This window comes from Oncorhynchus mykiss, chromosome 3 (assembly GCF_013265735.2).
Source record: "Oncorhynchus mykiss isolate Arlee chromosome 3, USDA_OmykA_1.1, whole genome shotgun sequence".
NCBI lineage: Eukaryota > Metazoa > Chordata > Actinopteri > Salmoniformes > Salmonidae > Oncorhynchus > Oncorhynchus mykiss.
The window spans coordinates 3,925,909-3,937,504 of record NC_048567.1 but is presented as its reverse complement, the minus strand read 5'-3'; positions in this window follow the sequence as shown (position 1 = coordinate 3,937,504).

The following is an 11,596-nucleotide window of genomic DNA, read 5'->3' as shown; positions in this document are numbered from 1 at the left end:
TAGAAAGTTTGCAGCCATCCACTTCCTTATGTCTGAAACACATTCTTCTAGCAAGGGCAATTTTGGGGCTTCACCATGTTTCATTGAAATGTACAGCTGTGTGTCATCCGCATAGCAGTGAAAGTTAACATTATGTTTTCGAATAACATCCCCAAGAGGTAAAATATATAGTGAAAACAATAGTGGTCCTAAAACGGAACCTTGAGGAACACCGAAATTTACAGTTGATTTGTCAGAGGACAAAACATTCACAGAGACAAACTGATATCTTTCCGACAGATATGATCTAAACCAGGCCAGAACTTGTCCGTGTAGACCAATTTGGGTTTCCAATCTCTCCAAAAGAATGTGGTGATCGATGGTATCAAAAGCAGCACTAAGGTCTAGGAGCACGAGGACAGATGCAGAGCCTCGGTCCGATGCCATTAAAATGTCATTTACCACCTTCACAAGTGCAGTCTCAGTGCTATGATGGGGTCTAAAACCAGACAGAAGCATTTCGTATACATTGTTTGTCTTCAGGAAGGCAGTGAGTTGTTGCGCAACAGCCTTTTCTAAAAATGTTGAGAGGAATGGAAGATTTGATATAGGCCGATAGTTTTTTATATTTTCTGGGTCAAGGTTTGGCTTTTTCAAGGGAGGCTTTATTACTGCCACTTTTAGTGAGTTTGGTACACATCCGGTGGATAGAGAGTCGTTTATTATGTTCAACATAGGAGGGCCAAGCACAGGAAGCAGCTCTTTCAGTAGTTTAGTTGGAATAGGGTCCAGTATGCAGCTTGAAGATTTAGAGGCCATGATTATTTTCATATATATAAAATATATATATTTTTTCTTCTGTTGTGTGTGTATATCTATCTAGCCATCTATGTCCTTAATCAGTATAACGGAGGAAATGTTGCTTACATGCAAAATCAAAGCTGTAATGCATCCTGATGACTTTGCTTGCTCTTTCAGTAGGGGCCACCAGAGACAACTGCAGGTCTTGACAGGTTGTCTTACAGTCAGCAACCATCGTCTGGCAGACAGACGGCTCACTCTGAACAAGCAGGAGATGCTGCTCTTGCTTCTTCAGCTTGGCTGATTTAACAGCTTCTGGCAGATTGGCAGATCTGAAGACCTGATAGTTGTTCACCTGGCACTGCCAGTACAGGTCTGTCCTGGTCTTATTGCTCAAGATGTGGGGCAGCAATTTTCTCCACAGATTCCTGAAGGACGACAGCCAGACTACACGTATCTCTGGAAAATACAGAAATAATGTGAGATCAATAAAAGTAGTGCCAATCATGTTGGAGGTCAATTAAATAATCAAAATGTGTTTATGCTTTACATACTAAGTATTGTCATCAATTCCTTGTAGAGACGCCACACTGTTGCTATTGTCACGTGGGACGGCAGCAGCTTTCCACCAAAGTGCTATAACTAGCAATGCAAAATGGCATTCTGAGAAAACCTCACTAACATTACACACACTTCATATATAAGTCAAGTCAGCCATCTAACCTCTGCTAACGTTAGCTAGCCAACAGCAAGCTTTAACTTGGGTTCTTTTGTTTAGACATGTAATGTTAACGTTAGCAAGCTAGATAAAAAAAGGATCTAAAATCCCAATCCATAGAGTAATGTTACTATCAATACAAATCGATTGTCATTGTTAGCTAAAGTTAACCAGATAGGTTCAATGTTAGCTAGCAAACTAGCCATCAAACTTCAGCTGGCTAGCTAACAGCAAGCTTTTACTAGCAAACTCGGTCAACTCCTTCTGTGATAACAACACTGTTGATTGCTGTTTCTTCCCCATCACTGTCATCAGAAGACTCTACAATGTCTTCTTCAATGAAAATGTTTTTACCTAAACCAGGGATTTCCTCATCGTCTGATTAATTTTCAGTCAGAGAGAGTCAGCACGCCACGATCATCCTCCAGAAAGTCCACTGACTTTTGTTGATAGAGCCGGATAAATTCAGGGCAGTAATGTTATTGAGAGCAGTAGCAACATATTTGCAGTTCTCCATGGCTAAAATTATATATTTAGAAAAAACTGCAGCAGAAATGACTATCTACGCATAACTAGCAGCTCATTTTATAGACGCTGATGCAGACCAATCCAAACGAATTTCTAGGCATGTCCAGTCCACTCATTATCTCTGTCATTTATGGCTATAGGGAATGTTGATTACTTTTTCTGTGGCTAAAACAACTAGGCTTGTATTTTAACAATTTGTTACTTATTTACAGATGGCATACAAGTTTGTTATTAACCTCTCTGGGGTAGGGGGCAGTATTTTGACATCCGGATGAAAAGCATGCCCAAAGTAAACTGCCTGTTACTCAGGCCCAGAAGCTAGGGTATGCATATAATTGGTAGACTTGGATAGAAAACACTCTACAGTTTATAAAACTGTTGAAATAATGTATGTGAGTATAACACAACTAATATGGCAGGCGAAACCCCGAGGACAAACCACCCCCCCCCCCCAAACAAAAATCAGCTTACCACTTTTTTCAATGGCTATTACTTTAATTATAAGGCCAAGTTCTCCCAGATTGCAGTTCCTAGGGCTTCCACTAAATGACCCAGAAATTTTAGTTTTTCTAGGTGGCTTCCATTTTGGCTGTAGTGTTTCCAAGCGGGTTGAAGAAAGCGCGTTCTTTGGTATTTTTTCTCTGGCAAAGACATTAACTAATTCTCCGTATTAAATTGTATCATTTATTTGCGTATTAGGATACCTATGGTTTGATTATAAACGTTGTTTGACGTGTTTGGAAAAGTTTATTAGTAGCGTTTGGGATTCATTTTGTATGCATTATGATGGAGGGAAAATGGGTGGATTATTGACTGAAGCGAGCGAGCTAAACTGAGTTTTTATGGACAATATGAAGGACATTATCGAACAACAGGACCATTTGTGATATAACTGGGACCTTTTGGAGTGGCAACAGAAGAAGATCATCAAAGGTAAGGCATTTTTTACATCGCTATTTCTGACTTTTGTGTCGCACCTGCCTGGTTGAAACATGATTTTCATCTGTTTGTATGCGCGGCGCTGTCCTCAGATAATCGCATGGTTTGCTTTCGCGGTAAAGCCTTTTTGAAATCTGACATGGTGGCTGGATTAACAAGAAGTTAAGCTTTATTTTGATGTATATATTTTCAAGAATGTTAAATATTTGAATTTAGTATTTTTGAATTTCCCACTCTGCAATTTAACTGGATGTTGGCCAGGTGGGACGCTACCCTTGAGAGGTTTTAAGGCACATGAAAGTTCACGTTTGAGAAAAAAAATACGTTCCAACTGCTCTCCTGTGAAGTCATGACTTGTGACATACGCCTTTTCTGAATCGGGTCACAAATGGCTCGAGCAGAGGCCCAGTTAGAGTGGTGAGTTTAATTTAAATTTTTGTCACTGGCTTACACACAATACCCCATAATGTCAAAGTGGAATTATGTTTCTTTCCCCTCAATCCTGCCAAATCCAACGGTGGGGGGGGGGGGGGGGGGGGGGATTTGGCACCTATGATCCACACCCAACATAGCAAGTCATGACAACAGTTACAGAGTTTAAAATCCACTAGAGTCTACTGTAACACTATTTTAAAAATCCCCATCAAAATCTGTCAGATTAAGATAGAGATATCTGTATTGTATGGGCATCTCATCTTCACTGTCACTTTCCAACCTTGTTGGGGATGGCTCGTTGTCAGGCTCAAAAAGCCTCAAATTTGCCCGGATGGCCACCAATTTTTCAACCCTTGTATTAGTCAGCCTGTTGTGTGCTTTGGTGTGTGTGTTCTCAAACGAGGACCAATTGCGCTCTGAGGTGGCTGATGTTGGTTTGATTTTGAGGAGGATGGAGGCAACAAGGGAAAGAGCCTGAGATCCTAATGTCTCTTCCACCAGGTGGGTGATGAGATAAGCTGGCACGACTGCCATATTGCATCTCCATCCCAAAGCCCTTGCTTGGAAGTGGACTTCGCCAGACTGCCAAGAACCTTGCCCTCATCCAGGCCAAGGTGGCGAAACACGGTAGTGATTACACCATAGGTCTTGTTGACCTCTGTACAAGACAGGATGCTCTTGCCAGCAAACTTGGGAATCATACTTAGGCAGACTTCTTTCCATGTTGTATTTGTGGGTAGTTGACTTTGTTAGTGGCACTATAGCCCTCTTAAGCTTCAAGGTCGTTTTGTATTGTTTATTGTTTTGTTGGCGACATTAGAAATAAAGTAATGTACACTCACCACGCTGCGCTTTGGTCCACTTATTCCTTCCAGGAAGACGGCCGTGACAATTAGAACAGTTTCCCACAGCCTGCCTGCCTGATGAATAGAATGGAATGGGGATATATCTCTCTGTCACTGAGCTTTATCATCATAACAATAGGAAAGTCCAACCCAGATCCAGAAAGTATCACCTAGTTCATGTTCTCACCTCAGTGTCGAGCCTGTTTGACTACTTGATGGAGCAGAAAAATGATTGGCATTGCTTTTAGGGGGAATATTTAGATCGGACCAAAAAAAACAGTACTTTTGTCTCAGACACAAAGTTCAACAAAGGCCCCAATAGGTGCTGCATATTGGTCAAAATCTAGGAAGGGAATAAGACATACATTATTTATCTCTATTAAATAGTCAAATGTGGTGAGACACACTTAGAAACCTTGCCTTAAAAATAATGATTTAAAACACAGTACACTATGCACACACACACACACACACACACATATACACACACAGGAATGAGGATATGCTAAAAACTCTGTCACGCAAAACTTTTAACCCCAATCCACTTCATAGGCCAATAATATGCGTAACATGATCTAAAGTTGTACAGGAACAAAAGAACAACAAGTGTTCTGAAGTGTATCCAGTCTAAACCATCAGGCTTCTCTGCCCACTGTGCAGACTAAGAGAGCAGTGCACTGATTCACAACATGTTAACAGATTGCAAAGGAATACCTTACCCATACAAGAACAATACACAACAGAGACAAATGAAAAGAGAGAAATGAAAAGAGAATAATGAAAGAGACAAATTAAAGTATTTCAAAAGCACCACGTCTTCCCTTCAAAGAAAATAGTTTTTAGGCTTGATGATGATACACTATCAGCGAAACTATCAAAATTAGGGAACACAGACAGACAAAAGATTCAAAGCCTGGTTGCCCTTGGCATCCATGAATGCATCCATGAATGCACACCACTGATAGGAATTTTAAAAAGATTTACACTAAACAAAACACCAGTTACATGAATATGCCAAAATCCAGATGAATTCGAAATTCCCATTTTATTTTACCAAATTATTCTCATTGAGATAAAAAATTATTAAGAGAAAGACTTGGCCAAAATAGCAGCACATAACGTTTTATACAAAGACACATTGACAACATAAAACACCAATCACAACAATATAAAAACATCGATATACACATTGAGCAGACAAGATGCTTTGGTAGGGGTGTAGTGCATCTACAGGTAGGGCCGGGACAACACATTGACAGCCCCCTCACATCATTGTTCAGGTTGAGTTCATTTGTGCATGTAGGTAGGGGTGAAGTGACTATGCATAGATAATAAACAACGAGTAGCGTCAGTGTACAAAAGGGAGGGGGGGGTCAATGTAAATCGGTGATGTTAAATGGGGGCCTGTTCGGCCCGCCTTTTCCTGTAGTCCACGATCAGCTCCTTTGTCTTGCTCAAATTGAGGTAGCGGTTGTTGTCCGAGCACCACTCTGCCAATTCTATGGCCTCCTCCCTATAGGCCGTCTCATTGTTGTCGGTGATCAGGTTTACCACTGTTGTGTCCTCAGCAAACTTAATGATGGTGTTGGAGTCATGTTTTGCCACACAGTCGTGGGTGAACAGGGAGTACAGGAGGGGACTAAGTACATACCCCTGAGGGGCCCCCATGTTGTGGATCAGCTCGTTGAATGTTTTGTTACCTACCCTTACCACATGCGGGCAAAATATCCTCCAAACACCAGCTTCTCTGGCATTATCACTTTTATAGAACGGGTTACCAACATATTCAAATAATGATTGACATATATTTTTTTTAAATGTTATTTTAATTAATTTATTCATACTATTTTATCCTTCCACAAGATATAGTCCCAACACAAATATAGGGTTGCTACCCATGCCAGCTAGTAATTTGTTCTATCGGTTCAGTCTTTTTGTTCTGTATCTATGGACGCGACCCAATCGTTCGATCTAAATGTTCTATTGCCATACTGGCTGGCAACGTTCACATCCCTTGCTTGCTAGCTAGCCAACTACGGCTAACTTTCAGTCACATCAAACAGTGCAGCCAGAAAACAACAAAGTACCTGAATTTGCATTTGATAACGCAGTTTTCTAGAGACATTTGGATACATCCATAACAATGAGCTAATAAGCCGCAATTTCACCTGGCATAGGAAATGTGCTCTCTTGTCAGGACATTGTTGTTCAGAGGAGCTAGCCAACAACACAGCTAACACAATCACTTCAAACTGAAGCTGGAAAAACGACATACTAGTTGCACTTTGTTTCGTTTGACCTGCTTTCTATTGACATTTCTTTGTTTATATCCATAAACATTATGCCAACTGATTCATGATTTTGACTGGCTGAGAAATGCGGCCTGCCTGTCTGTCTCCTCCCGACACTTTCATTACTATGGGACAGCTTGAATATTGAAATAATGTTGCCAAAGTCGGAAAGACAGACCCCAAGGTTTATACAAATCTCCGCTGTTGAAAACAAAATGTTAGTCTAAAAGAAACTTGAGATAATGTCTAGATGCCTTTTATAGTGGTGAACAAGTTTATAAATTGCCTGGCTGGGCTGATGAGACAGTGGATTGCGCAGGCAAATGGAACAGAGTAAATAGGCATTTTAACGTTATAGATTTAGCCGGTGGTAACTTGTGGAATAGACACCGGCTTTAATGGGGTTTTAAGGCTGGAATGCGGTTTTAACCAATCAGCATTCAGAATTAGACCCACCCATTATATAATCATAAATAAACAATGCATACAACAAAGTGGATGTGCTTTTGATGAAGATTACTATGGAGTGTCCCAGTGATATTTTGGCCTCCATACCATTTGGATGTATAGCGGACTTAAAACAAAAATATATCACTATGAATATTCTTAATGAGAATGTCACAAGATGTAGCACAGTCAAACACAAGTCACTTATGAATGAATTGATTAAGTCCTGTTTTGCATTTATTTATTCGTGATGAGGAGGGTTCCCAGATAGGAGCCTTGTATTAACACACAATGCCTCTCCCCACTGCTCTCTCAACCTGTCCCTGGCCCTCCCCTTCAGTTTGTTACAGGGTGAACTTAAGTGTCCATACTTACATTTCTTAGCAGTATTAACACGTGTATAATATTATGTTTTGATGTAATTACATCGTCTGTTATGTTGGTTGTTAAGACTATATAAAAGTTGTAGTTAAGCCTTCAGCTGTTTTCACATTTTCCTTTGCCTCTCCCCATGATCTTTGTCTGTCTATATGCTGCCATCTGCTGGTCCAGATTAGACACTACCACAGAACACATTTATTACTGTCACACTGAGGACATGGTGATGAATATCGAGTTTCTAACTGGAGAGAGTAGTAACTAATCAATGATTGAAAACTACATCAACAACTGTCTGGTTTAGCGAAGGTACATTAGGCCAGGACTATGGTCCTTATTGGACATGCCCCAGCAGGTCTAGACAGTCGTTAACTGAACACACACTGTTCTGTTTGACCAGAAGGCACACTGTACAGTATCTGTTTGAGCAAAGGTGCGATTACAGTTTAGTAAATTAATAATCCACAGCTAACCTGCATTATGCACTCCTTTAGAAGTAAGACTCCACCTGCTGTCATTGCCCTTATGAAAAAAGATTCCAGTCAGAGTGCAGTATAACTGCAGTTAGAATCCAGTATATCTGCAGTACGGAGCAATTATTGCATCCGAAATAAGACAGCCGACTGCAGTTACTCCACTTTTACCTCCGTTTCAAAACTACAATCAGCATTCTACTGGCTAGGTCTCTCTTCAGTCTTTGGCTGTAGATTGTTCCTGCTCGGGTCCTCTGAAATACAGCACCCTATGCAAAACATTACCAACCATACGAGCATGAAAAGGCAATACTTTTTGGCAGGCCGATTTCCCTACCATCAAAAATAAGTTCCTCTTTATGCAACCACTCTCAACTCAGTGACTTTGCCTACATACAGTAGGCTTTGTTATACGACGACAGAATAGCATTCAGACAGGTCCTAGATTAATATCTAAAATAAACAAAAACTAGTTGTTTCACAAATTCACAGAGTTCCGCAGAAGTCTTGTTGCCTACTCAGGAAAGACCATGGCTATTTTTTCCACTTTCCATTGATTAGAGTTTTCCACCTTCCATTGATTAGAGTTTTTCTTAATTCAGAGGGCCAGGATCCAAAAGCGGTAGTTTGATATTGAAGATGGAAGGAGCAGCGACGCACACTGTGATAACGCCTACAACAGTGGTGGTGGTGTTGGTCCATGTCCTCAGTGATGTGGATGGTGAGGAACTTAAAACTAGTGACTCTCTCTACTGCAGTCCAGTTGATGTGGATCGGGACATGTTCCCACCTCTGCTTCCTGAACTTAACAATCAACTCCTTTGTTTTGCTGACTTTGAGGGAGAGGTTGTTGTCATGACACCACAATGCCAGCTCACTTACCTCCTCTCTATAGGCTGACTCGTTGTCGTTGGTTATCAGGCCTATAACCGTGTTGTCATCAGCAAAGTTCATGAGGGAGTTGGTGTTGTGCAAAGCCACACAGTTGTGGATGAACAGGGAGTACAGCAGAGGACTGAGGACACCCCTGGGGGGCCCCTGAGTTAAGAGTCAGTGTAGAGGAGGTGTTGTTGCCAATCCTCACAGCCTGTGGTCTACCCCTCAGGGGGTTTAGGATCCAGTTGCGGAGAGTGATGTCCTAACTACAACACAAACATATTTGTGTCCAAGTTTGATGTAATAATTTATTGAAATCACTTTGGCAGTGGCTTTTACCATCTTTCTCACAATAACTGCCATCAGAATTCATGGAGGGAATCAATACCGCTTTGTTGATTAAACAAATTAAACACATTATGAAGATCAGACATTTTATATTGTTCATACCTTGTATCACATGTCTAATTGTACCCTTATCATAGGGGCACAATTAGTTCTGAAAAAGGGAAGAGTTTGTCATTTGCTGAATGCCATTACTTTTATACAGATTTGCAGTCTGTTTGACCTGTATATTTTATGTGCATTATATACACATTTTGAATAGGCTAATAACCTATTCTGTTTTTCTGAAGCTGGAGATCAAAGCTTTAACTCCAATATTAAAATGGATTGGACAGTAATGTTGTCCCACACTAGATGGTGCTACAATACAAGGCTAAGAAACAGGGCTGATGAAGAACATTACAGTTCATTCTCTTATTGATTGTTCAATAAAAGTATCACATACGAATAATATATTCATATATGTGACCCGTTTCAGGAAACTTGTCCTATGTTGCGGGTCACTACTTCACAGGACTGGCGTTTGAATGTAAACTTTTTTTTTATCATGCGTTTTTTTGGCAGAAATGCCTTCTCGAACATGTGAACTTTCATGTGCCTTAATAACAAACTTGTACTATCTGTAAATACGAATACAATTGTTAAATTATGAGCCTAGTTGGTTTAGCCACAGAAAAAGACAGTAGTCTTCTTGCTAACCGCTGAGGAAAATGAGTGGGCTGGACATGCCGAGAGATGAGTTTGAATTGGTCTGCCATATAGCACTGTCTATTGAGCTGATCAGTATGTGTTGGTAATCCTGGCTAATGCAGCTTTTTAAAAATGTATCGCATAGTAAAACTGCTTGTGTGTTGCTCTCCACTCTCTGAAACTTGAGTATGATAGCTAAGGAGATGGAGAAAACACATGTCTCCGGATTACATTTTCAAACTAAGGGCAATCATGGCATCCTTGACAGGAGATGCGTCCATGTATACGGGTAAGAAAGAAAGTGGTTCCATTTCAAGTCAGTGTACTGTTAGCTAACTAATGTTAGCTGGCAGGCTCGCTAGCTAACATTACGTGTATGCTCTTATTATTCGTATCTCATAGCCATTTGCTTGGCTAGCTAACATTGAGCCAGGTTGGTGACGTCATGAGTTGGGATTATGGTTCATTGTTTAGCTAGCTACGAGTCTGCTACACTGAACAAAAATATAAATGCAGCATGCAACAATTTAGAAACTTTTACAGAGTTACAGTTCATATAAGGAAATCAGTCAATAATTGTTTTGGGGGGGCCCTAATCAATGGATTTCACATGACTGGGAATACAGATATGCATCTGTTGGTCACAGGTACCTTTAAAAAAGTAGGGGTGGGTATCAGAAAACCAGTCAGTATCTGATGAGACCACCATTTGCCTCAAGCAGCGCGACACATCTCCTTCAGTTGATCAGGCCATTGATTTTGGCCTGTGGAATGTTGTCCCACTCCTGTTCAATGGCTGTGCAAAGTTGCTGGATATTGGCGGGAACTGGAACACGCTTTCGTACACCCTGGTCCAGAGCATTCCAAACATGCTCAAAGGGGGACATGTCTGGTGAGTATGCAGGCCATGGAAGAACTAGGACATTTTCAGCTTCCAAGAATTGTGTACAGACCCTTGCGACATGGGGCTGTGCATTATCATGCTGAAACATGAGGTGAAGGCAGCGGATGAAGGGCACGAAAATGGGCCTCAGGATCTCGTCACGGTATCTCTGTGCATTCAAATCGCCATCGATAAAAATGCAATTGTGTTCGTTGTCCATAACTTATGCCTGCCCATACCATAACCCCACCGCCACCATGGGGCACTCTGATCACAACGTTCATAATCTCGCCCACATGACGCCATACATGTGGTCTGTTCTTGTGAGGCCGATTGGAAGTACTGACAAATTATCTAAAAACAATGTTGGAGGTTGGCTTTCCTGACACAGTTTCTGACAGTTTGTGCAGAAATTCTTTGGTTGTGCAGACCCACAGATTCATCAACTTTCTTGGTGGCTGGTCTCAGACGATCCCTCAGTGGGTGAAGCCAGATGTGGAGGTCCTGGGCTGGCGTGGTTACAAGTGGTCTGCGGTTATGAGGCTGGTTGGAAGTACTGCCAAATTCTCTAAAATGGTGTTGGAGACGGTTATGGTAGAGAAATTAACATTATCTTCTCTGGCAACAGCGCTGGTGGACATTCCTGCAGTCAGCATGCCAATTGCATGCTCCCTCAACTTGAGACATCTTTGGCATTGTGTTGTGTGACACAACTGCACATTTTAGAGTGGCCTTTTATTTTCCCCAGCAAAAGGTGCACCTGTATAACAATCATGCTGTTTAATCAGCTTCTTGATATGCCACACCTGTCTTGGCAAAGTTGAAATGCTCACTAACCGATGTAAACAAAACAAATTAGAGGAATGTGAAACCTGGGACCAACACTTTACATGTTGTCTTTTTTGTTGTTGTTCAGTGTACATAGTATGGAAACCTGTCAAAAACACCTACTGTACATCATTGGAAAT